The sequence below is a fragment of the Anser brachyrhynchus genome (assembly GCF_964034855.1).
Source record: "Anser brachyrhynchus genome assembly, chromosome: 1".
NCBI classification, from domain to species: Eukaryota; Metazoa; Chordata; class Aves; order Anseriformes; family Anatidae; genus Anser; species Anser brachyrhynchus.
In genome coordinates this window covers 96,601,392-96,629,101 of record NC_137694.1, presented here as the reverse complement: position 1 = coordinate 96,629,101, position 27,710 = coordinate 96,601,392, and the positions used below count along the sequence as shown (strand labels likewise).

Genomic DNA, 27,710 nt, shown 5'->3' with positions numbered 1-27,710 from the left:
AGCCTGACACGCAACCTAGTGTTTAGCCCCCTCACCTCGCTTCACTGAATTTAGGGCAAGAGCTGTTTCAGCAGGGTACTGGGGGCTGGTACTCTGAAGCCTGTGCAGAGTTTGGTGACATTACAGGTGACAGTAGCCCCAGAAGGGTACACAAGAAAGAACCTGAGCCTTTCCTGCACCTGCACTCCCATGGACCTGCACTCTCATGGCCACCTGGACCAGAGGCAGAATAGGCACGTTTGCTCCAGCTCTGCCTGTTCTCCACATCCCTGTGAGCGAGGCAAGGCTTGAGGCACTACGGTTGTGAACAAGTTAACTCTCATCAATGCTATATTTGCTTTAAAAGCAGCAGCATCTGTTTTTTTCTCACCTCCTCCATCCCCTGAAGTTCCTTTCAGGTAACAGGCCACAGTCAAGGATTCCTCATGATGTTAGCACAGGAAATCTTGGGTTAGAGACGGCTGCTGTTGTTAGGACAACGTGTAGCATAAATGCTTTCACTGCTGTGTACTCCCTGCCTGGTCCCAGCCACTCTCCTTCTGCTTCACGGCCTCTCTCCCACTTGACAGGCTGCAAATGAGGTCAAATGCTCTGGAAATGGTTTGCAGCACTTTTCCTATATGTGACAAAAAGCCCCAAATGAAAGCATTTCTCAAGTCAGCACCATATCAGCAAAGATGCCTAAACTGCAGTGTTGAATTAAAAGCAGTGCCGATCAAACTGCTGCAGTTGACTGACTTTGCACAGACCAAGCAGTCCATCAGAGTCTGTGAGGTGGTCGTTCACCGCTGTAAGGACCGACTGAGATGCCTTCCTTTCACACATCTGAATGGCAGGTTCAGTTAACAATAATCTGTGACTTATATTTTCACGGTGCACCCATTCCATGCAATTAGAACTAGTACCCAAAGAGTTTAGACCTCATGATTACACATCTCATGGAAAACATGGCCAGTAGCATGGATTTTTCTAGCACTGTCGTGGGTCTTTCCTGCTTCAGATATAAGATTGCCACCTACTGACCAGTCCTCCCTACTTTGGGCTATACCCCAAATCCCAGACTTCCCTCCTAACACCCTCCATTCCCCTCCCATGATCAGCAAGACTCCACTTTATTTATCTTGCGGTATCTGATCGGATTGCAACCAGAGGTCATGTAACTGTACAGCCCATTAAACATCGTTTCACCTGGGCAGATGCAAATGGCTCCATTATACTTAAGTCCCATTACTCATACAGCTCACCTTAAGCATAGGGCTATCATCTGAGCAAGGCAGTAAAGGCAATAAAAATGCAGCCGGCCCAAGACGTGGTTCTTGCTGGGGAGATCTGGATGTGGGAAGTATTTCCAGATAATTCCAGATCTGTTCTGCTTAATGGACAATAGGAACATATTGCCAGCAGCTAGATTTACATGTCTGGGACTAGAATATTTGGACATGTGTTGTTGGTTTGTGGTACCCTGTCCCTACCTAGGGAGCACAGGCTCTTAAATGACTTCTCATCCAAATGCATGTGAAAAGAGTATCGCTGCTGGAAACTTCTCACTGTAGCACAGTTATGTTTGTGCTGGAAAACCCAGCTATCACCACCCAATAAACCAGAAGAGTGATCTTGGAGGGATTCTTTTCAGCAAATGTCCAAAAACAGCAGATATTGCAAGAGGGTAGAAGGTCATGTAACACCCATGCTACAATGCTCTTCTGAGTCTTGTTTGTTACCTTCGGCAAGCCAGACGCTCTCTGGTATCCTATTTTGCTGCTTGCTAGGCAGTTTCTAATACCATAGTGTTTCTTTAGCCACTTTTTGCTGAGTATCTCATACATTTTTGAGGCCTAGTTTTCTTTCAAGAGCTGGGGTAGCCGCATTGGTCTGAAATCTGTGCATTTCTGAGTTTTCTCTCTCATTTCAGTCACAGCCCCTGCCTCTGACTCAGAGTGGTGTTTCTGATAGGAACCCAAAGAGGGAGGAAACAAGAACAGATAGCATCACGCCCTCCTCGTGTGGGTTGTGGTGCAGAGCTGAGACAGAAGATGAGGAAGAGCCTGTGTCGGCAAGGGAGAGGGTTGAGCTAAAACTAACCTGCATCTTGGTGATTCCTCTACTCTAATGGGGTGCTGGAGCAGGGGTATGACCAGCCTCTCCTTCTCTCATACCGGGATCCAAACTGGCTATTACTAGTTCCTAACTATTGCAAGCATGAGCTGCCTGGCCTAACCTCCCAGGGCTCCAGACAAAGCTGTGCTAAGAGGCAATTAACGCTGTCGGGCAAGATGAGGGCAGGTTAGCATGGTAAAGGTCACGCACAGAGGGCACCCTGCCCTGACCAAGGGTGACACTGTGTTTGCTTCCCTCTGGAAAGCGACATTAAGGAGAAGTTGACTAAGTGGCACAGGCTGCTTAGAGTAACTCTGAAACAGTGGTGGAAAGCTGAATAACTTTACTGGCAAGGAAGGATAGAGAGCTTAAGGATTTTGACAATAAACAACTGATCCTTTGACCTAATTCAAAACTTGGTCTGGTAGGAACGGATGGTGACTCAGCCTCCGAGGACTGATTAGTACTCTGCATGCCCGGATGTGCTGGCCTCAATCTGGTTCTTCAGAGACATCCGTGTGATGAAGAGCTCCTTGTATCTGGCACATATTGAGAGTTTTAGGAGGCCACTAGGCTGAAACTGAGTCAGCCACTTACTATTACAGCCAGAAAGACCTGATGCTATCCATACCAAGCTGTCCTTGGTATCCCAACCTACACAAGCTGGGACAAGAAGCCCCATACTTAGAGGTATTATGCAGCTCTCCTTAGAAAGGCTTCATGTGCATATGGATGTCCTCAAAATGTGTTCAAATGCTTTTCTTAGGTGCCTACAGCTTAGTTCCTTCACTCCCCATGGTGCTGCAGCTTTTAATAAAGTATATTTCTTGCCTCACTGGTTGCACAGTTTCAAATCTCACTTTTTGTCTCCACCAAACAAGGCGCAGCTACAGATGTAATGCTGTAACTAGTGAAGTTCATCAATGCTTTTGTGGTTTATTTTCCCAGGTAGTATAAAGAGCCACACCAGCAAAAAAAGTTCACAATGCTTTTGCCTGTATCACTGCACTTACCTTAAAGCTTTTGCTGATTGCAGTTGCCTGGGGCCTGGGGGTGTGGTGGGGGGTGGGGGAAAAAAGGTATTTTCCGCATTCCTAATAGCTCTATGATTTCCCAGTATGAGATAAGGCTGGGTCATGCCATTAATTGCTGTAACTCAGGACAGGCATCCCAGGGTAGATGGAAGGTAGACAGAGTCAGGCTGCCCATTCCGTGCACAGGACACAGCTTCACAGAAGAAACATAGAGCCAAAGCCCACACAGGACTGAATCCACACCATGGTTTTCCTCTTTTCAGTAGAGCTATTATGGTGAAGATGAGCTCTCATATGAGGCAGGAGCAGCTGTTTTTAATGCTGTGCGCTCATTAACATCTCTGATTAAAATGCCAAAATAAGCTGTTGGAAGGAAATAAAGTCTTGGCTACCTTCTGGCTAAGAATTCAAAGAGTTCCTGGTCAACATCTCAAGTCCACTAAGAAAGACCTCCAGCAACCAGACTCAGTGTTCATGACAGTTCTAAAGGTAGAACATCGTTCTCAAAAAACTATAAATTTTCAAACTTTCCCTATACGTACTAATACAACACAACAAGAGGGAATCTCTCCTTGTTTCCAGATCAGAGTTCTCTGTCTCAATAGGGAAAGCAGGAAGAGGAAAATTAAATATTTTTCTTATATACCCTAGTGCAACAAAACAAGAGGGAATTTCTCCTTGTTTCCACATGAGAGTTCTGTCTCAATAGGCAAAGCAGGAAGAGGAAAAAGAAATACATTACATTAGGAAACACTGAATGCAATATTTACCTGTCTAGTTACATATTTTTTTTCTCTCAATATTCTTTGCCTCTTCTACTGCTAGCTGGCTTTCTGCATGAGGTCTTTCACAGGAGCACTTGACTCTTGATTTGGGAGCCAGGGTTGTAGTACTTTCTAGCTTTGCCAAGGCCCATCTGGGGAAAAAAGGAACAGCATGTGATTTTGCACCTTCTCCACATTCTTTTTGGACTTTTGCTATCTCAGCCTGTTGCACCTCACAGTTTGAATAACCCTGCTCAGCAGCCTAGTCATGGGCCAGGCATGTGCTCTTGAAGGGATTTTCCCTCTGCTCATGCTCTGAAGTCAGAGTATGTAGGCATCTGGGTGCCCCTGGGTTTATATAACTCTGAGAAACATCTGGGCTTTAAAAATCCTAATACCTCAATTTGTTATGGAAATAAAGTACGTGCTTGGTGGATAAGGATGCTGTTTGCAGCTCACACCACTTGTTGAGTCAGAGGGAGGAGCAGAAGGAGGAGGAGGAGGAGAGTTTGGGTTAACATGTGCACTTCTCTGTCCCAGTTCTTTTGATAATGGTTCTGGGCAGCTGACTGTGCTCTTCCTGAAGCACATGGGAAACATCAGGAGACTGGTTCTGCCAGCCCGGCCGAGGCTCTCTGCACCAGCACATGCAGAGGAGCGCACATTTCACAGAAGTATTTTTAGTGCTGGGGAGCTGACAAGACCTGGAGAGGGAAGGTGCCTTTCCAGAAGCCACACTGGGCAAGCGTGGGGCACCCGTCCATCCATCTCTCTGCCAAAGCACTGCCAATCTGGAGGGAAGTTGCCTTTTGCAGAGGTGAGCACGCTGCTTGCCCAAGTGCCCGGACTTCCTCTTTCCTGCTGCCCTTCTGCACTGCTGGCAGTTTTGGGGCCACACACACCTGCGCGGCAGGAGCCCAGCCCAGCCAAGAGGAGGTGCCCGCAGGTCCCTGTCCAGCCCTGCGTGGGGCTTGCACCAGAAACCTGGCTTTGAGCCACCAAGAAGTGTCCACCCCTCCCAGGAAGAGAGCTGATTTTTTTTTCAATACCGTTTCTATTGTTCAGGAGATTAAGGACGTGGTTGAGGCTTGTGGCGTTTTTCCTCTGGGATCTAATTAGGGAGGAGGAACAATGAATCCATATACTCATTAACTCTTCAGAATCCAAAATACATCAGAAATGCCACAGTGGAGCAGGGCAGAGGTTTATCTAGCCCACTGTCCCTGCTCTAACAGCAGCTACCACCACACATCTTGGGAGATGGACATGGGAAAGAAAATACAGTGATTCTTGGAGGCACTCCAGCACTACCCTGTACCAGTGGCAGTGTGCCAGTAACTGGATGATAAATGTTACAAATTATCTGCATATTTTTATAAAGGCAAGTTTTGCAATATTTGATATTTCTCTTCAAGCTGCAGTTCCTGGCATCAGGGAGTTGCATAGGTGCTTTGTTTGAAGGGAAAGAGGATTCAAGCTGTCACGACTACATCAAAAAGCCTGAAAACCTCTCTGTGCACCAAAAGCACCCATACCCAGAAGGTATAAAAAACTGTGTGGGGGCTCCATATATTTAATAATACTTAATTTCTAAATGTTGAGGGCCTACTCCTTGATGACTGAACACCTGAGATTAGCAGCAGTGCACACAAATACCTTTTCTTTGCACAAAGATACGCATTTTTTCTTGACATTCACAACACCTTGGCTCTTCTTTTTAGAGGGAGCAAGCACCTGGCACTCTCATGATCTCCCCTGAGCCCTCTGCCCACAGCATAAGCAAAAGTCTGAAAACATTCAGATATCCAAAACCAGACCCACAAGTTAAAAACAAACAAAAAAACAGTCAGCTTTGAGGCCACCTACAGATATACATATGCCTAGCTAGAAGAAATACTGCTGAAATGCTGTGGAGTAGATGTCTCTTTTATGGCCACTGGTATATTTTAACCAGCCAAGTCACTATTTACCAAATAAAGCTACATATAATATGCAAAATCTGCAAAATTTTGCAAAATGCAAAAAAAATCTCGTGCTTGTTTAATCATATCATCTGCACTCTGTCCCAACTCCAGCAAGGGTTGCTAACATTTAGTCCGTCAATTAAGACAGATGAACATTTAGAAAGAACCATCTGGCCAGAGAAAAGTTTCCTTTGTGTCCCCCTTGCAAATGACACCGACATGTAGAATTTGATCTTCTACTAGCTGCTCTGGGGTAGTTTGTCCCATGAGAATACAAAAGGAGCTTCTGCTCCCAGGGCAGAGGCAGGCTTTCCAGCAGAACAGCCTATGCTTTTAAGATCGCAGACTACAAAACCTCAAAGCATAGTCCAAGGTATTTTACAGGACATTAGTACTACTAATTACTTTTGTTCTCTGGTAGACTTAGACTTCCTTGAGTTGTTTTTCTTTTTTTTTGGTTTTTTTTTTTTTGTCTTTTTTAAAAAAGGGGAAGTAAATCACAACATATATTTAGGAGTGCTTTACTGTACACTTTGATAGAGAACACATCCAAATGTATCAGTGAGATTCATTGATATTCAGCTGAGAGCAGCCCACGTAAGTCATTTCCCATTTTGCCATTTCTGAACAATGCAGTTATCCCCTGTCCATTTTCAGCTACCTGCGTATACCAGCTTTCAGATAGCTGGGTATCATCACACAACATTTTATTTAGGGTGGGCTTTGTCTATCTTGCAATGCATCCAGTTGCACTGGCATAGGCTGACAGGTATCTCTGTCAGCAGATTTCTTGCTGGGTGTCTTTCTCTGTGACTGGGCTATAGAAAACCAAATTCTCCTTGGAAATCTGTAATAGCAGGGGACATGGAAGGGACACACAATTTTATTGTTACATTCAGGAGTCATTAACGACAGAAGTTTATACTGGCCTATATTTAAATCTTTCGTCTGTAACTATGACCTCTTCCAAAACATGGCCAAGGTGAATGAGATCCTCCCCTCATCCCTGAAAAGATATGACTTAAAATTTAATGTTACTTAATTAATCCGAATACCAAGTTTTTCCCTTTCTAATTCCATTGTCCAACTCTGGTTATGCAAACTGTTGTTTAGGTAAAGCAATCTATGTGTATTTGTATGCAGTGCCCAGAACTATATACAAAATTACAATTATTCTTTCATTAAATTTTATAAATGAGCTTTCACATATTTATTCCAGGCAATCTTTTAAAAAGAATGATCTTGCACTGAAGAAAAAGAAAAATGTTTTCAAATAAATCCAATTTTCATGAGAGAACAAGCTTTGGGAATAATTTTTGAGCATAAATACTCAAAAAAAATGTAAAAGTATTGTTTGTGCAAAAATGACAGAGGCAGATGAAAGAACTTTTGTTATTATCTCACACAATCTTAATTTAGGCAATAGCATCCTCAGCTAATACTACAGGAAGAAATTGGAAAGGATGAAGTTAAACTTTTAATTGGTTGTTTACTGTTTCAGTTCCACCTACCTGCTCAACAGTGGGATGGCTTAGGGATAATACTGGGTGTACTGACTGTAAATAGGCTGCAAGTTACGAGCCTGTGAACAAGCCACGATCTGATGTAATAAATCACAAGTCAAACGCTCTTGTGGTTCGTGACATCATGGGCACTTGAAGCTCTATTTATAAGCTCTGCTGTGCGCTGTCAGAGTATTGCCAGTTCAGAAATGCCTGCTAATTAAAATGTTCAGGATTCTTTTCTTACGCTCTTTCTTAGATAGGGTGGGCGACCTATTTTCAGCAAATTTAAACCAATACAAAGACAGGACTGCTCGGGGCCACGGTTCACTGGGGCCAGGCACTTGCATTCAAGGGGACCTGGTGGAGCCGAGCATGCAGGAGCTGGGCCACCAAGCTACCAGCTTTGCTCTTTCCGAAGCAGATTTTCTTTCTGCTTCACTAAGGTGATCTGAAGCACTGACAAAGAAATATTTGAAGAGGGCAATGAGGACAACAAAGAGAAGGCAAGTGGTGATAAGATGACGAGAAAGTGTCTGAAAATGGTCAGCATGGGCAGAAGGCTGGAGGAGGCCCTGCTGTTAATGCTCTGCTGTCCCACTCGTACAGTTTAGAAACGTTCCCATCCACACCACTGTCTGTTGGGGGTTTTAAGGGTCAAATTCTTCTGCTATAGCACAGAGCAAAATGGGTTTGCCTACATCTGCTTTGGATGTAGCACTTCAAGCTGCTCTAACAGGGCTGCAAAGGCAGCTGGAGCACCTCTGGGGGCTGGGAGAGGCAGTGCTTGAGTTGCGACCGCCCTGGTGACTGGTCAGAAAACACAGCCCTCATCAGGGAAATGCTGAGCCTTAGCTCCTATGCGTTAGGCTGCTCTGTGAGCAGCAAAGCATCAGCCGCTCCTACTGACTGTTTTTTTCAGATCAGGATCAACGAATTTCCAGGATCAGTCCCTCACACAAAACCCAGCGGAGCAGCGCAGGCAGCTGCCAGCACCAGGATGCTGTGGGGTGGCTGAGGAACTTCAGAAAAATTGCCCTGTGTGTGCAAGGCTTTAGAGAGCAAGGCACCACAAACACTTCTAATCTGACTGAGGAGAGACACTGCAAAATCCTCAGGCATACTCACTGATTGATAAAGCAGACAACAGGAAAAGAGATTTAAGCAAGACAGGAAGAGGATATTGGCAAGCTTCTGAGGTTTATAACTATTTAATTCAATCAGAGAAAGGTAACGGCTGTTTAGTTAACACCAGTGTCCCCATATAATTAGTGCAATTATGCTGAAATATATTACCCTGTTTACATCAGTTTGGCTGTGCCTTCCCTCAATGTTCAACACATTTACACTGCCAAGAAAGCGCACCAGCTAAACACGTCTCCATCTGCTGTGCCAGCCCCCTTCCTGGGTCCCAGCTCTCATGGGACTCTGTGATGGTCAACACATTGCTGTGGCTAGGAACTGGGCAAAAAGTCTGATTTTAAAATTCATTAGGGAAAGTAGGGCTCCTTCCCGGTACTAAACTGCACAAAGGGTTACTGTAGTTTTAATTTGCATTGTTGCTAAAGCCACAGCAGTCTTCTGTTATCAGCAAGGTGATCTTTGGAGACCTACCCAAACAGCTGGAGGAAAATGGGACATCCCCAGGCATAAAGTTTTTCCGTGTATCTGTCTGCGCTGGCAGACCAACCTATGCATAGTATGTACGAGCCTGATTTGTGCGAGGACTGAGCTTGCAGGACTGCCACTGAGGCCAGTGTACACTGCTGTGAAGCTCTTCAGAAGAGGAAGCCCAGCTCTCTGATACAAAGGCATTGGTATTGCCAGCTGAAATTACAGGCAAAAGGACAATCAGCAAGTGCCAAAGAGCTAAAAAACAGATACTTAAGCAAATCCTGTATGAAATATGCATGATACAATTTCCTTCTGCTTTCAGGATCAACTAATTGTAATTAATTGAATTGTTAGGGTAAGGCCCATTTCCTAGAGGAACTTGTAAAGGATTTCCTAAAATAGCCCTCCGAGATTTCCAGGCCTCTTTCATGTCCTGCCAAACAAAACTATAAAGCAGCCAAGTAGTCCTGAACTGAGAGAGTCCTTCCCCTGCTTCAGAAAGGTGGAGGTGGTGCTCTCCTGACCTGACTGCTGCAGTTTTCCCCTTGAAATGATCCCTGCATTTCACTGGCATAATGCAGGAAGGAAGCAGGAGTGACTTGTGGCTGGCGTGATAAAGAATCTCTTTATGAGCATCGCTGCTGGGGAGAAGCTTTATCAAGGAAGAGCGTTGTGCTCTTGCGCTTGAACTCGGTCCATCTTAGTTTCTGACAATTGTTTCCAGCCAGGACTGACGTCTTGAAGCTAAAAATTGCAGGTATCCAGCGGTGCTTAGTTTGGCCTTGGCATTTCCTAAATCCGTTCATTCCCGTACAACAGACTCTGCTATCTCAAGGGCTCGAAAGGGAAAGCAAATGCCTGGGACCTGCAAGGCGGGCAGGTCAGGAGCCTGGCTAACAGGCTGCAGCTGAGCACTGATGACTGGAGATAGTGACCAGAAGCTGTTCCCAGCTGGCAGCGGTTCAGCTTCCTGTGTGACATGAGGCAGTGGCTTGGGGCCAGGGACCAGCAAACAAAGTACCCTCAGTATAGCAAACAGAGATGCCAGGGACTGGGTGGCTTAGCAGAAGATGGGCTCTTCTCTGTTTTTTTAGACATAGCCTCCCGCTGCCGGGGCAGCAGTGCTGTTCAGGCTTTTTCATGACAGGGTACATGAGCAGAGGACAGTGGGTTTAAGGATATTTGGAAATTTTCATTAGCGCTGAGGTGAGCATACGGAGAAGCAAAACTTTACTCCTGGCTTGCTGATACTGCTATCCCATCCTCTCCACAAGTCCACCAGGGATTTGTAATCCTGAACAGCAAGTGCCAGCCCGTTGGAGGCGTCTGCCCCTCACCTCAGCAGGGAACACCAGGAGGTGCAGTTTGGGCACATGAACTGTGTGCAGTACTACAGAGAGCACCGGAGCCGTGTCTCCTGCCCAGCCTCTTGCACCCTCTTCTCCATTACACGTGGACACAGCCTTCCAGGTCTGAACATGGGACTGGGGACGCCTTCACCTTTAAGCAGCTTTCCCATTTCTGCAAGGTCTAAAACGCCACACCTAGAAATTTCTGAGACAGGAGGAGTTAGCAATTCAAATAAGCAGCCTGATATTCAAAGCAATTGTCTGTCAGCTTCCAAGTCTTTAAAACAAGGTTGTGCAGGGACATGAGTGAAGAGAAAACACTCGGATTAATGAGAGAAGTGAGTAACAATAGACTTAATTAATCAATAACTGCACCGACACCCTTCAGAACCGCTGCCAGCCAACTGGAAAGTTTCTCTCTTGTGTAACAAAGTCAAACTCTAAGTGCTTTATTGCTCAACGGAGAACTTTTTTTTTTTTTTTTAAGCCATAGGTTTGCATTTCATCTGGAATTACTGACCTTTCATAAACATTGACCCTTTCATGTGCACTCTTTTTTTTTTTTTTTCCTCTGGTGAAAGGACGAGGGAAAATGTCAATTGACATTGAACTGATAAATGAAGTGTAGTGCCTCAGAAATACCTGTGGATGATTTCTCCAGAATGAACAATGTGTCCTAGAACACATTTTGAAACGTGGACTCTGAGTTGGTATCTCCCAAGGACATACATGGTGCATGTGCTCATGAACACGTGCTAGAAAGCGTCAAAAAATATTTTCTTTCTTTTTTTTTGTTTTTCTTTTCTTTTTGTTATGATAAGAGCTCTTGCTCTTCCAAGGACTATACAGACACAGAGCAGGAGACAGAAAAGCCATCAACCTGAAGAGACAAGATGGCCATAAAAAAGGAGAGAGAATGGTACTGAAGAGACCAGTCAAGATAACACCGAGCAGAGCCTACAATCTAGTGCAGAAGTGGTTTATCTTAAACCAGAAAAAGGCACTCCTTATCAGGGGTAACTACACCCGCAGGTAGAGTCAGACATGCCAAGGAAGGGAGCCCCCAAAACAGAACAAGAAAAACGCTATTTTTACCTAATGGGAAAAACAGCTCTTTTAAGACTCCTTCCTGTGGCAAGGGGTTTTAAGACAGCCCCCCCACAGCCCCAGCTGAACATACAGCAGGACAGGACTCCCTCCTTGTCTGACCTAATGTATTATCGTCAGTGGGATACTCCAACTTGTCACCATGTACGCAGACAAACTAGATGCACAGACATGGATTCACTTGAAGAGCAGTATCTTCATTCTGCTTCATATCCTGGCTGCATGTAACAACACAAGTGATTCCTGGGACCCCTCCCCATCTCATCTAGGGAAAGAAAAGGGGGATACTGGTCACTTATCCTTCACTGGTGACCTGGTGTTTAGGAACCGAGGCCTTGGTATTTCAGCCCCTTTTCCACAGTTCTTAGCAAGTTCAGGAGGAATAATTCACAGTACCCTTGGGCTAGCTTTGACTCACAAATGCAATGAAAAGACGCATCGTATCTCCTTACCAATATTTCTGAGTCTGCATGTTTCTTCTGCAAGCTATTTTAAAGAATAAAGCTCCCTACTCTACAGAACAGATTTGCCGCCCTTAAGTCATCTGACGAGGCTTTTAAGATCCAAACCTTCCCCCCACGCTCCTCCGTACACACTCATTCTCCCATGTCGTGATAAGTGTTGTGAATCAGCCAGATATTTAACAAATACAGAGAAAACCCCACTGGAAACAAGTACACATTTATAGAAATTTTAAAGCTATGGTAACTGCTTAGATTCTAATCATTGCATCTAATAAAAAAAATCCATCAGCCAAGCATCAAATTCCACAGTGACATCAACACTGTAAGTTATGCAATATAAGCAAGAATATTTTACATACTAGGAGACTACAGAAGGGGCAGGGTGCAGCAAGGAGAGAAAACAGTGGAGGATTGGAAGTGTCTGTGAAAGAACAGTATTTTTCCTTCTTATTAACCCTTGTGTTAGTCTTTTTTTTTTTTCCCCCCGTCAACATACAAGAAGCACCCCCAAGTACACATCTGAATGTGGCCCTGTAGCTCTGCATCAAGCTAGGTCTTTCCGGATTGATAACTGGAAAGAGCTGATCATTTGTGATGCTGGCTGACCAGCTTCCATATCCAACTTATGCAGCTTGCGTAGGAAAGAGAGAAAAAAGAAAGCGTTCGTTTCCCTTACCCGGGAGCTCTATGGTTGTTGTTGTCCTATGTTTTCATTAATCTTGTTCGGTGGACCAAGCACTGCTACTCTGAAGCAAGAAAGGGATCAAAGATAGCCCTAAATGCATTTTAAATGCATCTTAAATGGATCTAAGTGTAGCAGCATATTATAGGAAACTTCTGTTCATCCAAGGAACTTGAGAGAAAGCAGAGGCCACATGACTCAAATAATCTTCTGCATTATTCATTTCTGGGCCACACCGAACAATAGGCAGAGAAGTGGTAACAAACATTTAGACCCTAGGATAGATTTGTACTCTGAAACAGGCTGGTCTGTGGATTTCCCATCAGGTCTTGGGTATCTCTAGACTGTGCATGGGCAGTGCTGAGCTGAGCCAAGGCTTCCTTGCAGATCCCTGCAGCATGCTGCTATGCTGACGTACCCAGTTTGAATGCGGTATGGCCACTTTTATGCACTGCTGGGCCACAACATACAACTTTCAGACCTGAGCTGGCTGGGAATGGAGAGAGCAGAAAAAATGGAAAAAAGAGAGATTGGGTAGCAGGGAGCAACAATAACAGTAAATGATATATAAAGATAAACAGCACAGTTTATAAACAACGTAATTACAAATCACATGGTTTATCCTCAAAATATCACATCTCTGGTAATAGCATCTGCCAAACGCCCTTATGAAGTACTTCACAGCTTCATGATGCCTTTACAGCTAAGACACCACATCAATCTGCTGTATCTCAGGAGAGTCTTAGAAAATAGGATCATCTGTCTAATCACATAACAATGCAGGATGCAGGGAAGCTGGAATTAAAGCTGCAATCCTTAGCGGGCTAGCAGCCTTAGGCACTGCCTCAGTTTTACATCTCCCTGCCTCAGAAGGTTTCCAGAAGGAGTCCCTCACTCACCAAGGGTGTTCACCTGGACCAGCTGTGAGTTCAACAATAGGCTATCGTGAGCTGGACCGGGGATAATCAGTTCACACCAACCTGTCTACACAGCTCATCCTTCTAAGCCATTAACAATGGGAGCATGACAGAGCCTGCTCCTTTCACCACGGCGGACTTTAGACAGGACTTTTAGATACTCCAAGCTTAATAACCTTCTTGGAGGAGGTATGCTAATTAGGTTCTGTTAACTCACTGAATTTTTACAGAACATGAACAACTTCTTACTGTCATAAACTAGTGATAAGTATCTATTATCTCAATTAACTGATGTCATTCCAGGTGAAACAGATCATGTTGTAGGCTGCAATCTAAAGTGAGTAAGGATCTTATGGACCCAGATCCACTTTCCCTTACTCTTGCATACATTAGAGGAACTGCACTGAAGTCAATGTGGTGGCCATTGCTATGATCAGTATTGGAGTGCTTCTCTTCATCCCAACAAGTCCTGATTTAATTGCTCTCCCTCCTAGCACACAACTAGTTCAGCTGAGTCAGACTGTGCCCAGGACAAATACAGTTTGTTGTACTGGAGCCACAGTTCTTGTCATCTTCCAGAGTTAAGCCCACAGTGTTTCAAGCCTTATGTATATGCTTGAGAGCTTAAGGTAGGACCATGGGTTATGATCTACCACTGTTTAGAAATGTCTACATTTGACAAAAGGAAAGCCATAAAAAAAAAAAAAGGAAAAACCACTGAGACCACAGAAATATGAAATCAACAAATGACTTGGGATGAACAAAGAAACCTAATCAATATTAGATCAACCAATCTCAACGCAAACAAACTAGATTTTCATGTATACAGTGGCAATTCACATGTAGTGTTATTAAGTAAGAGATTATACACTTGAGTAAATCTAATGTTTTAACTCAAGCCCAGTGGATGCTGTTTAAAAACAATCACCTTAAATGTAGTACTTATACCATAGGTTACTGATGATGCAATTTAAAATCCATCTGTTTTACCTGTGTGCCGTTAAACTTTTCCCCCTGGCTTTGGACAAGAAATAAAGGCAGCTTAATTTCACTAAATCTCTTTCCTATTCCAGCTGTGAAATAGTGAACCACTTTATCTATGTCAGGGTATTTCCATCAATAACATTTTATTACTGTGAGTTTTGTTATTTGTACATTTCTAAGTGTAGTCACTGTAGGGCTGGATCCCAGTGGCAGCCCTGAATCCATCTGTTTAATCACAGGACAAACCTATTTCCTCCAGTTTTTCCCTTGAGTTCAAGGAGTAGCAGTTTTTGCCTCTGTAGCCCACTCAATCCAGGTTTCTCTTCACAGATGCTCCTGAAACTAAAGGGCCTAGTTACACCTATAAAGATATAAAAGTTCTTGTAGTGTTTGTTTTCCCTAAACCTCCTGTTTCCCTTTCCAGAGTTAGTCATTGTGAACCCAATGAAGATTTCCATTTATCTTTACTTATATAATAAGATCGTAGCTTGCGGCCTTGCTGTTAGAACTACAGACTTAGTAGAAATCATAGAAATACCAGGCTATAAAGACTTCACTGATCCCTGCTTTACAACAAAGTGGATCTGCCTAGGCCATCGTTGACTAACGCAGCTTTGTTTTTAAAAGACTCCATAAACAGGGACTTCACAAGCCTCCAACGCTGCTTCGCTGCTTCTTTTCCTATTTTCAGAATAAATCTACTTCTGATACTTAACCAAAATCTTTGTTTATGCAAACAAAGCTGCCCACTATTTGTTGTATAACCCTTCTGCCACGGAAGCAGGGAACAACTAACCCCTGTTCTTTTTAGAACGCCATCAGAAATGATTTTCCATGTTCCCCCTCGATCTTCTTTCTCCTAAACCCAGAAAAGCCATTTCTTTCAATCATTCCCATTTCCACCAGGTTTTCTGGACCTGTGACCCTCTTCATTGATCACTTCTTAAGCCACCTGATTTTGTGTTTGATGCAGAGACATGCTATAGGTAGGCTGATGCTTTTTTCCCTCATATTAGCAAAGAGCTTCTTAAATGCCTCAGATACGTCAGATGATACCACAAACTGGATCAGGTTTTTCCAGCAAAGAGAGCAATTACATATAGGTAATTCAGTAACTTAGAAATTTTCTGGTATTATCACAAGAATTTCCCAGTACTCTGGGGTGTCCAGCATACCATCATTAAAATCATCAGGATGAAAATACCACAACTGAGCAACTGTGCACATTATGTTACTTTTGTTACCTTAACTCTTGGTCCCATTGTCTCGGTCTGTTTCATCCCCTAGTTGTGTCTTGTCTTCAACACCTTGTGACCATCTTGTGGGAATGACTGTCCTTTAATAGATCTATAAACTGCCAATAAACTATTGGGATTTTAGCTTTGTGGGATTGTGGGCATTAAAATGTTTTCCCTAAGCAACAATAATGTATCGAAGGACAAATCACCTAACAACATAGACAACAGAGAGAGTTAATCTGGTACTAGCAGGACTGACGGAGGAAATCCAGGCTGGAGAAGAGCAGAGCAGAGAGCTGGGGACAGCAGGTCCTTTGCCTTCCCTGGCACCAACCCAGGAAAGAAGAGCAGCTCGGGGAGGTGCCAGCCCAAAGAGCTCCATGAAATCACTTGGTAAGCCGGAAGGGGAAGAGGTGAGGTTGTGTTCAGCACACTGATGCCAGTCCCTTGGCAGAAATGGCTTTGGTCTTGGATTCTCATTGAACCTCTTTGTTCTCCTCTGATTTTTTGAACAATGTGGTTCTGTTTCTCCCCATGAATGTAACTCCTTCTGGCTAACTGCAGTTTTGTTTATTCTTTGCATAAACCTTAGGAACCGACTTTTTTTATTTTTTTTATTTCTTCACAGCAGATGAACTTACCTAGTCTCCCAAAATGGTCCTGGGGTTCTCTAGAACAACAGAGGTAGTTGGGTCGTGTCTGGATCATTAACATAAAACACAGCCAGAAGGAGAGTTAAGGGAAGTCAAGTGGTTGTATATAGTGCCATACAATGTAGGACAGCTATTTAGGTACTTACTTCTTCCATCACAGGGGTTCATGTTGTCATCAGCCTGTTCTCTAGCTTGACAGCACAAAACCACCAGGAGCTACAGAAATTGCAGGCCAGCCCAAGTTTAACAAGGGTTGTGCATCTCTGTGAGATGCAGGGAGGGAAGTGATCTGTTTAACAACAGAGGTGACAAGTCACTCCACAGTCAGCAGCATGGCACACTTTTTGCAGCAAGCCAGCTCTTTAGGCCTCCTGTTCATCGCTGTCAGAGGGGCTGGGAGAGAGCGTCAAAAATGCGTAACAGAAGAATGAAAGTCTGGGGAGACGACTGGGCCATTCAGTGCAATGCGCTTATCCGCTTACGTATTTTCCTTCCGCTCAGCCCGTCTTTCTTACTCTTTCCTGAGATCCTGTGATTCTCCCCCTTCTGCCTGCAGACACAAAGCTCTAGCTGTTGCTTGATCTCATTTCTGTGACATTTCAGGCACTCTTCCTGCTGACTTGTTCCATCTGGTTATTACCCTTTGAGTGAGAAGTAGCTCTGCCTGCATCTCTGCTGAGTATCCTAGCCTGTGTGCTGAGCGTTTCGGCTCCTCCTCCCTGAACAAGCAGGCTTGAGCAGGTTTATAAATAGGAGTTTTCAAATTAATAAGAGAGGGTGCGGGGGTGAGGAAGAGAGAAACTGCGCTGAAGTCACTTCAGAGGCAGATACTAATACTCTTCAGAACGACGGCTTTGCAGGCACAGCGGCGGAGGGACATTTGGAGACAGGATGGTTAAGCACCAAGGGGGGGAAGGGGTTTATGTTTTGGCTCTGCCACAAGTTCTAATGTGACGTGGGAAGTCGTAGCTCCTCTTGGTTCTTCATGAGCTGGATCCTTCAGCTTCCCTCCCAGCAAACATACTGTCATGGTTGTAGGGCAAGAACGGCATATTGCTACGCATTTGCTTACAGATAGTAAAATAAGGCTTGCCTCTTGCTGGGATCTCCCAGGATCACTACAATAACACAGACTTCTATTTAGAGGCAGTGCAGAGACATCCTCCCTTCTGGGCAGTGCCCAGGCTCATACACATGGCACCCTCTCGCTGGGGCAGAATAAACACATTGCACTTTATGACCTTTTTTCCCCTTTGTTTCTGTTATCTCCACTTAGGGCCAGTAAATCAAACACCACAAGCACTGCTGGGAGTAAAATCCTTGCACTGACTTCCAGCCCACTTTCCAGAAGGATAAGTCCCTTATCTGTACTGCGAAGACAAAACACAGCCAGTATGACCTAATTCATACAGATGGCATGTGGGTCAGCAGCCTTCTATCAGGACAACGCTCTGCGCAGGTTACATACAGTGTTTTGTAAATGCCAAGTGTTACTGTAGTTGGTCTCTGAACCAACAAAGCAGGGACATACACCAAGATGAAAGCTGAGGAGTAGCTACAAGGCAGCTTTTTAATGGTGTATCAGTGCATATGATTAAAGACAGGTGGGGGCTGGACACACTAAAGGCAGTATCAGACCTGAACAGCACATTCCGCTCCTGGAAAGCCTTCCAGGAGTAACAAGATTATTAGACAAGCACTCTGTACTTTCAAGTCCTAGGGATCAGCGTGACATCTGCAGTGTTTAGCAGATACATGGAGGGGATGTGAGGTCAGATGTAGAGTAAAATCTGCATACAGGCGCAGTAGGTCATGAGCAATTGTCTGGGATGATCCCTGGTTGACTCTGAACATGAAGATTCAGCTCTAACCCACAGGATGTTCTGTCTTTCTGTCTGCAGTGGAAACAACTTAGATTTATTCTGGTGCAGGACAGCCAGAACATAGAACATCATGCTTGAAATACTCAGTGTACCTACAAAAGAAGGGATGTTCCTGAACCTCTTATTTCTGGACCTCACACAGGCTAAACCCCAAGCATGCCATTCTCTTAATCCACCAAATTAGGACTGATTCCTTGCAGAAAATAGGACACAGGCCTCTCCTCCTTGTATCTTCTTTTCTTTCAGAAGGTGCTTTCTGAAAAGGTTTGGAAGCTTTCATTTCCAACCATGGAAATTATTTGACACCTTCCTATACTGTTTCCCATTCTGGGACAAATTCTCATTCAATCCGTGGTTAAAACTGATCACCAGAAACAAATTCTCTGGTTTCCAGACATCCAGCTGTAAAAACCAGCAGTTCGGAACAGCAGCAAGTACTAGTTAAATTATTCCGGTGTTGTGAGACATGAAGAATTAGCCACAGATTTGCTGGAACCTCCTCAGCATCTGGAGGCATATCCAAATAGCAAGAGTGCAGATATCACTTACCCAGCTTAGAAAAACAGTACCTAGATGGTTCCTATGTTTTTACCCAGTAGGCTGATGGCATGTTTAGTAGGAAGACAAGACACTCTCGTATTCCTGGGTATTCAGTTCTCCACAAAACTCCTGCAAAAACTTTCCTGACCTCTCACAGATAGCTTCACCAACCCAGTAATTTTACAAAGAAGGTGTAAGACATGGCAACGATATCCTGCCAGCAGGTTGTGATCTGACAGCAATTTGGATTGGGAATGGCAAATTTAGCCCTTGTATTTTATTAGTTGAATGTGGTGCTCTTCCAAAGCCTGTTGGCAAAGTTAAAAGGTTGAAGGCATTGTTAAAGAGTAGGCTGAATTGCAGCCAGCTCATGCAGTCTTAACTGGAGATGTGCTGAACTTCTGAATGAAGTATTGTGTTCCCACTACCTCCTGCAATACAGAAGAAACAAGTCTTCTTCACACTGAAGAGGAAATTCCTTCTGATGGCACCAGGACATGGACAGGCTCTCCCTGTCACAAAAATGTTAAGCACTTTTACCACTGTCATCACCCCAGGAAGCCAGCTTCTGGTAATGTCACAGAAAAGGTCTCTCTGCAGTACCACAGGACCTCAGGAAAAGTCTTTTTCAGAACTTGCCACAACAAATAACCATGCTTGGCTACTTGCCCTTTTTAGAAGCCAGTTTTCTATTTAATATTGCTTCCACGACTCCAAAATATTGATCTAAGTACCTGTCCCATCTCTCCACAAGTATCAACCACACTTTCTGCTTTGCAGAGCATGTTGCACAGCTATAGGTCCTGCTTGCTACCCAGTCTCCTGACTGCTACACCAGGGCCTTATCCACAAGAACACATTATCAAACCACAAACAAACAAAGTAGGACTAACTCTGCACCCTATTTCTGCACTACTTGCATCTGGGATTAGACCTGCTCATTTCATCAGTGGATCAGTTTATTGATCTAGTACTGTAGTTTTCATCCCATAGTATGTGAGATCCCAAGGGTCCATGAATTATTTTTAAGATGACCACAGATAAAAAAACAAGAAAAGGAAACCAACTCAACCCATAGGAGTCCACAACTCTGCTGGAATTTTTAGTGGCTGGCAAATTGGAAAAAGGTTAAAAAACATTTGTCTGGTGAAATGAAACAGGATATGTTCCCTCAGGCATAAAATTTTGGGGGCACTGCTGAGAAACTCTGCCAGGTAGTAATAGCTGCAGCGTCTAGTTAGCACCTGTCTCTGAAGAGCAGTATCTGTGAAATTGTTAGAGGGGCACTGAGTACACAGGAGCTATTCCAGGGCTGGACGAGCCACCCCATCTGAACAGCAAGTGTTTCTTTGGGTCATAAATCACAACAAATCTGCACAGTGCAGGAAACTGCTCCTTACAAAGGGAACTACTGCAGGCTCCTCTCACCCTTCCAGCTCCCCACAATGTAACCAAGATTTTTTCAGGGGCTGCATGAACCATTCCCAGAAAAAAAGTCCAGAACACAGTTCAGCAGCAGGTCTTCATCAGGAAAATACAAGGCAAAGTTGTGCTGTCTCTGCAAGAGCATACATCGATGGCAATGACATTGTGTCTAGCAGAATGGAAAGAGAGAATTTTCCATTTTTAAACTTTCTATGAAGCAAAAGGTCAACAATGAGAAGAAAAAGTACCCTGAGTCACTCTGAATGCTCCAGCTGAACCCAAATGATACATTTGAAAAATGATAACTTAGTAAAAACATGATGGTTCTGTGTAAAAATCACACACAGAAATAAAAAGCATGAAATTTCTGCTCCTTTTGGTTTTCTCCCCCCAGCTTTAGTAACAAGTCACTACCCCAAAGTCTTTGCAGGATCAGCCCCTTCAGCTGGCTTATTTTTCTTCCCCTCACAAGCATGCTGCTCTTTGGGATACTGCTGGATGCCCATCCAGCATCTTTACATGTGAATCTTGCTGCCACGCCTGGAAGTTTTCCCCCACACATACATAGCCTCTGTCACTTTCCGACTTGGCCCTTTGTTTTGGTGCAACCGAGGAGTGCTTAGGAAGCCAGAGAGCTCTGCAGAGGAGCAGCTTCTCTCTTATTTGGATAATGCTGCTATCAGCACACAGCTGTTCAAGTGACAGCGTTAAAAATGAGCTGATTATAGTTACCCATGCTCTGCACAGACCTACTGAATGGTTTTGATGGGCTGTCCAGACTATTCACTTCTAGTATTTTGCTGTTTGTGGCAATATTTGCCATTAAAAGTGTGTGTGGCGGGGGGGAGGCACTGATGAGGAATGCTCTTCCTTTTAAGTCCTGCCCATCTCTAGCTTTGTTCGCACCCTAAATGGTACCTGCTAACTGGAACACAGGAGAGCTGTTTTCTTTGTGACAAGGCACCCCCAGTAGTCATTTGCATCTGATGAAAAATGCACACACTAAAATACCACGAGATATTAAAAAGCAAGAGAATATTACTGGAGAGAATACTAGCTTCCAAGTTTATCACTGCGTTGTGGCATATTACAGAAACACTAGATAGGATCCATTCAGAGCAACTGTTACATAAACACATAGTAGTGAGAGAACCAAGCCCAAGCTGCAATCTGGTTTATGCAGTACCCCAACTTAGGAATTAGTACAAGTAAGGTATTTATCTTCCCTGCAGTGCCTGGCAGCATCTTAAAATCCTGTTAAATGCCTGTGTCTTCACTTTGTTACATTGCTTTAAAAATATCTGGCCTTGCCTGTAAAGCTAGACCTACTTCAAGAGTGATATACATCCAAACAAGAAGTGCCTTAGTGGGGACGGTTGTGAGGCAAATTCTCCACTGTCCCAAACAGACACCAACCAAGTCTGAGCCCAGGGCCATGCGGAATGGCCAAGAGCCAGCAGGATCTGTGCTTCCCCTGTGGGTTTGCGAGCTTCCAGCATGGATGCTGAGCAGGCAGGGGCAGGAGCTGCCTGGTGGCAGCTTGGCTCCTGCACAGGGTCCAGTGAGGCAGGCCAGAAGCTGCTTCTGCTGAATCAAACCACACTGGCTCTCACGTTGCCTTTGCTAGCCTCACTTAGAAATCATCTTTAAGTCAGGAGTATAATCAGCTGGATCATCTCTATAAGCTGGTGTGCATGTGGACCCACAGTGAGTTTTGGGTGAGGCATGTGGGAGACTAGAGACCGTGGCTACTGTGAAAAATGTTGCTACTGCAGCCAAATCCTTGAATAATGCCTGCTTTTCTGTTTATCCTTACTCTCCCATCAGTGAAATTACCTGTCACAGCTTCTCAGGACTAATAAAAAGAAGTAAGCTTTACTAAATAGCACAGCTGAGGATTTCCTCAGCAGTGATTTCTCCAACAGGCATCTCCTCCTGTGTGTTCTCAGTTGTCTGCAAGAGTCTGACCGGAAGGCTTTGCTTTGTTTTTTTTGGATGCATTTCCAAGGTCACAAGGATTTTCACACCTTTTACTGCTGGCTCAATGGCAGGTAAAGGATGTTGTAGCTAATGGGAACACAGATTGGAGCTAATTATAGAGTGATTGACTTGCCATGGACTTAATTGCTTATTAGAAGTCACACTGATCTCTGAAATGAAGTCTCTGAATCTTATAACACACAAAGAAATATCCACCATCTGAAGGATAAACCTGAAAAGTTTATTCAGATACAAGACATGGGTATCTGCACACATCTTCTTGCAGTGTAAAATACGTAGTAATTCAGCAGCGGTGCTTGGAAGCCAAATGTAGCTGCTCAGGTGGAAATGTCAGCACATGAATTTAAACCAGAGCAGCTCTGGAGCTCTACGGTCTTGCCAAGGACCAATACCAAGTCACAGTGTGAGCCAGCTACTGCTAAGTACTCACATATGGGGCAAACAGATTCTGTGTTTTCATGAATCTCCTCTTGTGTTAAGCAACTCTGCAAGTTCTCCTTTCATTACAGGGCACCAGCTCAAACCACCTTCCCTTGCTGCCTTGCAGCACTTGCTGCTTGCTGAGCGCTCTCCAAGACAGCGACCACACACTGGTGTCAGCAGAAGCAGCTACAGAAGGCAACAAGGAATCAGGGTACTTGCTTTTTATAGAGCTTTTCACGCTATGGCTTTGCCTAGTTTCAGGACCTTCAGTTTCCTTCCCCACTGTTCTTGCCTGCAGGCACCAGCTGTGTCCATTGCCTTTTCCACCCGCACCTCCTTTTTCTTGAAGTAGCTCTTTCAGGCCAGGCTCAGCACAGGCCAAAGCTACTACAGCGAGCACTGATGGGACTTGTTTTGCCTGCCTTGCAGTCCTGTTTCAGGAAGGTTGCTGTGTGCCGGGTACTGCTGTGGAGTTAAAAAGGCACCTTTATTTTTCCTCTCCCAAGCATCTCTGTTCATATCAGTCTTCTCACTGCTGACACGGCAACCTGCTTCTCCAGTGGCCCCACCACTCTCTTGAACCTCTCATGGGAGCCCCAGCACTGACTCACATTCAGAGACAGATTTTGCAGGGCTGCCTGGCAGTTAGGCTGTCCTCTCCCACCACGCAGATGTAGGGGTATGTACTTGCTTTTCCCCTGCTGCATTTCTCAGCTGAACATTTGAGTGCACGTTTAAACTGAGAGTAGCTGGAGGCAGTGCTCTCGGGAACTGCAGCAGCTCAGGAGCAGAAATGTGACACCTCACCCCGAGGTGCAGCCCCCACTCTCTGCTCCCACCTGCCTGTTCGATGTCTTGCACCAAGTCAGGATTGTGCTCCATGGGATCCCTCTGTGGCCTGTGGCTTTGGACATCGGCCCTGCTTGCTCTCGCTTCCCCTTCAGCAGGCTCCAGCTAGCTCCTTTGTCGTTATTTCTCTGTTCCTCAATTCATACTCCGTCATAAGCAGCAGGAGACAAAGCCATGCCAAAGGGGACAGTCTTTGTACATCGCACTGTACAAACCTGAAGCTGTGGATAACACGGTTTCCCCTTTAAAAAAATACTCCTGTGCCTGAATGGGAGCTCTTTCCACTCTGACGTGTTAGCGCAATGAATTCCCTGTACTGAGACGCTGCTCACAGCCTTGAGACAAGGCACAAAGGGAGTGCAAATAAATGAACAATACGGTGAAAGAAACAAAGGGCAGAATAAAAGCAAGCGATAAATAAAAACAAAAAGGAGACCAATCTCCAAAAAAGGAGAACCAAGCCTGCAGTGCTTAAAGCTGTGCCATACAAAAACCACCATACAAAATGATGCAGAATTTCTGCAATAACTGGGCTGGCAGAAAGCCTATGGGGAGCCCAGTCAGAAGAGCATGCTGACTTCACGAGCAAGGACAGAGCTGGCAATTAAAGCACAAGTGCTGCGTGATTTTCACATTGGCCTAGTGCATCCCATCCCATGGGATCCCTCAGGGTTTTACAAGGTCTTTTCCTGCTCCTGAAATACAGTCGTATTTGGGTTAACAGCTTAGCAGTGTACAGCAGCAGCTTACAAGTGAAGAAAAAAGAGATTTTTGCTGTCATAGGGGTCCTCGCTTCTTTGGTTCTGCAAAAGCTCCCCTAAAAACAAATATCCCTCACACCAGCTACTACACAAGACCAGCTCATTTTACAGAGACAAAGAGCCATAGGGAGTCTTTTACCCCAGGGTCTTCAGGCTTGTGGGGAAAAAAATAAAAGGTAAGATATGTATATCAAAGAGCCAGGTGCACGGGTCGTTGTATTGGAGGCTGGCAGGAACAGACGCAGAACTGTGTTCCCTCCACAACAGATTCTCACAACTTCTCTTCCCTCTTTTCTCCTCTCTTCCCCCCCCATCTCTCCTAGTCATAGAAGCAAACCCCTCCTCAATCAAATCCCATCTCAAGTCCCCCCAAAACCAGCAGCAATGTCACTGCAGAGGAGTTGTTACCTGTTGGACACTGAATGTTCCTGTGCTGATGACAACTTTTCCCATCACATCCGAGCTGGCTCTGGAGTCTGGTGTCTTTTCAGAGCAGAAACACTCTACTTTGGTCTCACAAACAAAACATTTAACACAACAAAGCCCTGATCTCAGAGCTCTGTAAAACAGCTTTTGCTTGGTTGTAACTATTTGCCTAGCATAACCTCTAGTGCACGACATGGCCAACTGTATTCCCTGAACACTACCTTCTTGCTCCCACATTAGGTGTGCTATGGGATGAGGAACCATAGGTCCCTGATCTGCCTCTCAGCTGTTTCAAATTGTCTTAAACTTCTCAACCTGTGCTGCTACATGTTTCAAGCCCTTCATTTGCCCGAGATCTAGTGATTACTGACAGGCAAGTTTTTGGCCAGATCAGCAAGGTGATCCAGCTTACTTGGTGACCCAAAGTGGCAGCAGGGCTGCACAGCACAGGGTGTGTGAGTGCGATGGTGACTGTCCCCAGTACCTCACTGGGGGATACAGAAGCTCATGAGAGCTGTGAACTTGCAGCCAAATCAAGGGACACACTGAAAGAGGGCTCCCTGTGTTTTTTTTCATTTACAAACAGATTTCTGCGACACAAAATGCTTGTATAAGATCTTTCTGCCCAACCTGTTTAATTTTTCCCTTCCTCCTTTTTCTCTCCTGGCTGTAATTATCTGTCAAGTCTTGGTGCATATTTTCTGCTCATCCGTCTTTTAAAAATGCAGAAGTCAAGGCTTCTAGAAGATAGGCAAGAGCTCATTTCCCTCTTTTGCTCTGGTTAGACTGAGACATCAGTGATGCTAAACTTGATTCAAAGAGCCTTGATGCTCCTCACCTTTAACCATTCATTCATGCTCCTGCACCACACTCTTCCTTGACCCTAGTGTTCATGCAGCTGTCTGCTGAATTAGCTCAGGGTGAAAAATAACTTTCCCTTCAAAATGGTTATCTGGTTCACAGCATTACGACACAAACACTTCTGCCAGCACCACACACAGGACAAGTGAGCTGGGGGAGAATGACAACAAATTATCATGGAGTGGGAGAATTATAACATTTACACTGGTAACTGCAAATTATAGCTTTATTGCTGTCAAAATTCTCAGCCTGCTAGACTAAAATTGCTCAGCCCACCACATACTGAACAGGGTCAAAAGCTTAACCTATAGCTGTGAGTCTCGTCTCTACCTTCTTGCTATTAGACCACCACCAAGTATCTGCAACTTAAAACCCCCTCACCTCTCCCCACCCTCTTCTCAAAATATGCAGTTCTTACACAATCCAGGTCTCACCTTCCCAAGCTGGAGTTCATGCTCTAAGGCTAACCATGACCCCCAATAGTTCTTGTTTATTACTTTCTGCCTAGCAAATCTTGCAGGGTAAGAACAGAGATTTCTGCTCTTCAGGGACATTTCTCTGCATTGTATCTGTAAGGATCTCATAACACTTTGCAAACATCCTTTAGTAATGACTCATGGCACATCCTCTCACTGCTGTTTAGTGCTGAAATGGAGGCTGTGGTTTGTCAATACGAAGAATGTGGTGGCAGCAAGGTCTGCGGTGCCTGCCGCTTCTGCATCTTCCTCACTAATCCCTTGTGCCATCTCCACCTCCCAGAAGGTCGACCCTCAGTTGTGCACTGCTCCATGAACCAGATGGTGTAACTGTTCCAAACAAACCTCACAAAATCCTTTTTTTTTTTTTAAATATATATTTTACAGTCTCGGCAATTAACAGACTGATAATACTGCTGGGCAAATGCTGACTGATGAACACGGCAGTAACATGCAGTGGCACAGGAGCAGGAATGAGCTTTGGAGGGAGAAGAAAGGGAAGGAAAGGATGATGTCGGGAAGTGAAAGAGCAATACCTGAAACCAGTGTCACCAAAGAAGACTCTGTGCCATCAAGGCACCATCCCGGGCACATAGAAACTGAATGACTTGTCCACTGGAAAAGAGCAAGTTATTGGCAGAGAAAGCATTATTTTAAGAGATGCTGACACCTCCTTATCCCTTCGCTCAACTCCACGCATGCTTCTGCTCTGCTGTCCTTGTTTGAAATCGTAAGGAGAAGGTAACTAGTATAACCTGAGACTGTCCCACCCAGGTTTACTATCAATGGCTGGCAGCCAGTAAAGTTTCTGGACTTTTACTTTTTGAGAGAAAAGAAAGAGCTACATCCAAATGCCAGAGCTAGGCCTTGCTCTTAAAGGCTGCGTGCACATACACATCCAACAGGTTTGTTTCTGCCTTCTTCCCTTCCTTTCTTCTCTTTGCCCCTGCTATCACAAGAAAAATGCACTGATTTAATTTAAAATGGATTAAAAAATAAGCTTGTAAGTAAGTTTTAAAGATGAGTTTTAAACCAGTGCAAAGGACTGGGTAACCACCCCTTAGACTTCAGAAGGCTCTTTTGGTTTACCTTGAGCTGTTCCCCAATTCCTAAACCAGAGCGAAGCCTTGCCTACAAGGGAAACATAGTACTGCACAGTGCTCCCTGTGTGCAAGGTCAGCAGTGTGCTTAGGGTCAGCAGGGGCACTGCTCTGATCCAGCCTGCGCACAGCTCGCTGTGGGAAACATCACCCCTCCAACCTTTTATGAGATCCACACAAACCTGCTGTACATACTTCGTGCATCAGAAAACAAGAAGAGGTTAGGAAGCTGCATTTGTTTTATGCTTTGCAACTTATATGCAACAGCAAGGCCTAGCAATTTAGTAAGCAATTCTGTGTAAATCTACATAAATATGTTAAACGATCTCTTGGGCTATATTCTGTGAGCTGGCTTGGCTTCCTTGCTTTATTTCTGCACTTTCTAAGCCTAATAAAGTTCTTTTTAACCTTTGGATCACAGAATGCACTGCAATCCCCAGTCTGCTGCCCTCAATAAGCTAGGACTGTCCCCAGGACAAATACTCCTGAGCACCAAACACTCCCCCAATATATGGCACCCTCTCTGTTTCCATCTGTTAGTTCCCTCTCCCCTGCAGAAGCACTGCCCTGGCTCCCCCCTGTGATCAGCTGGCAGG

The 27,710-nt window shown here is 44.7% G+C and overlaps 1 protein-coding gene and 1 long non-coding RNA gene across 3 annotated transcripts in view; both read right to left on the bottom strand.

Moving 5' to 3' along the window:
* LOC308182285 (uncharacterized protein) overlaps positions 1 to 27,710 on the bottom strand; it is a 163,928-nt gene that overhangs the window by 15,566 nt on the left and 120,652 nt on the right. For both annotated transcript variants that reach the window (XM_080566613.1, XM_080566614.1), the window contains one exon: positions 3,902 to 4,047. The gene's annotated coding sequence lies outside the window, so the exon portion shown is untranslated. The remainder of the gene's footprint in view (positions 1 to 3,901; positions 4,048 to 27,710) is intronic.
* On the bottom strand, positions 8,798 to 26,426 carry LOC308189724. Its single transcript, XR_013946540.1, has 2 exons — positions 24,660 to 26,426; positions 8,798 to 10,529 (listed from the first exon to the last, which is right to left on the bottom strand). It is a non-coding gene; the product is annotated as an uncharacterized lncRNA (long non-coding RNA).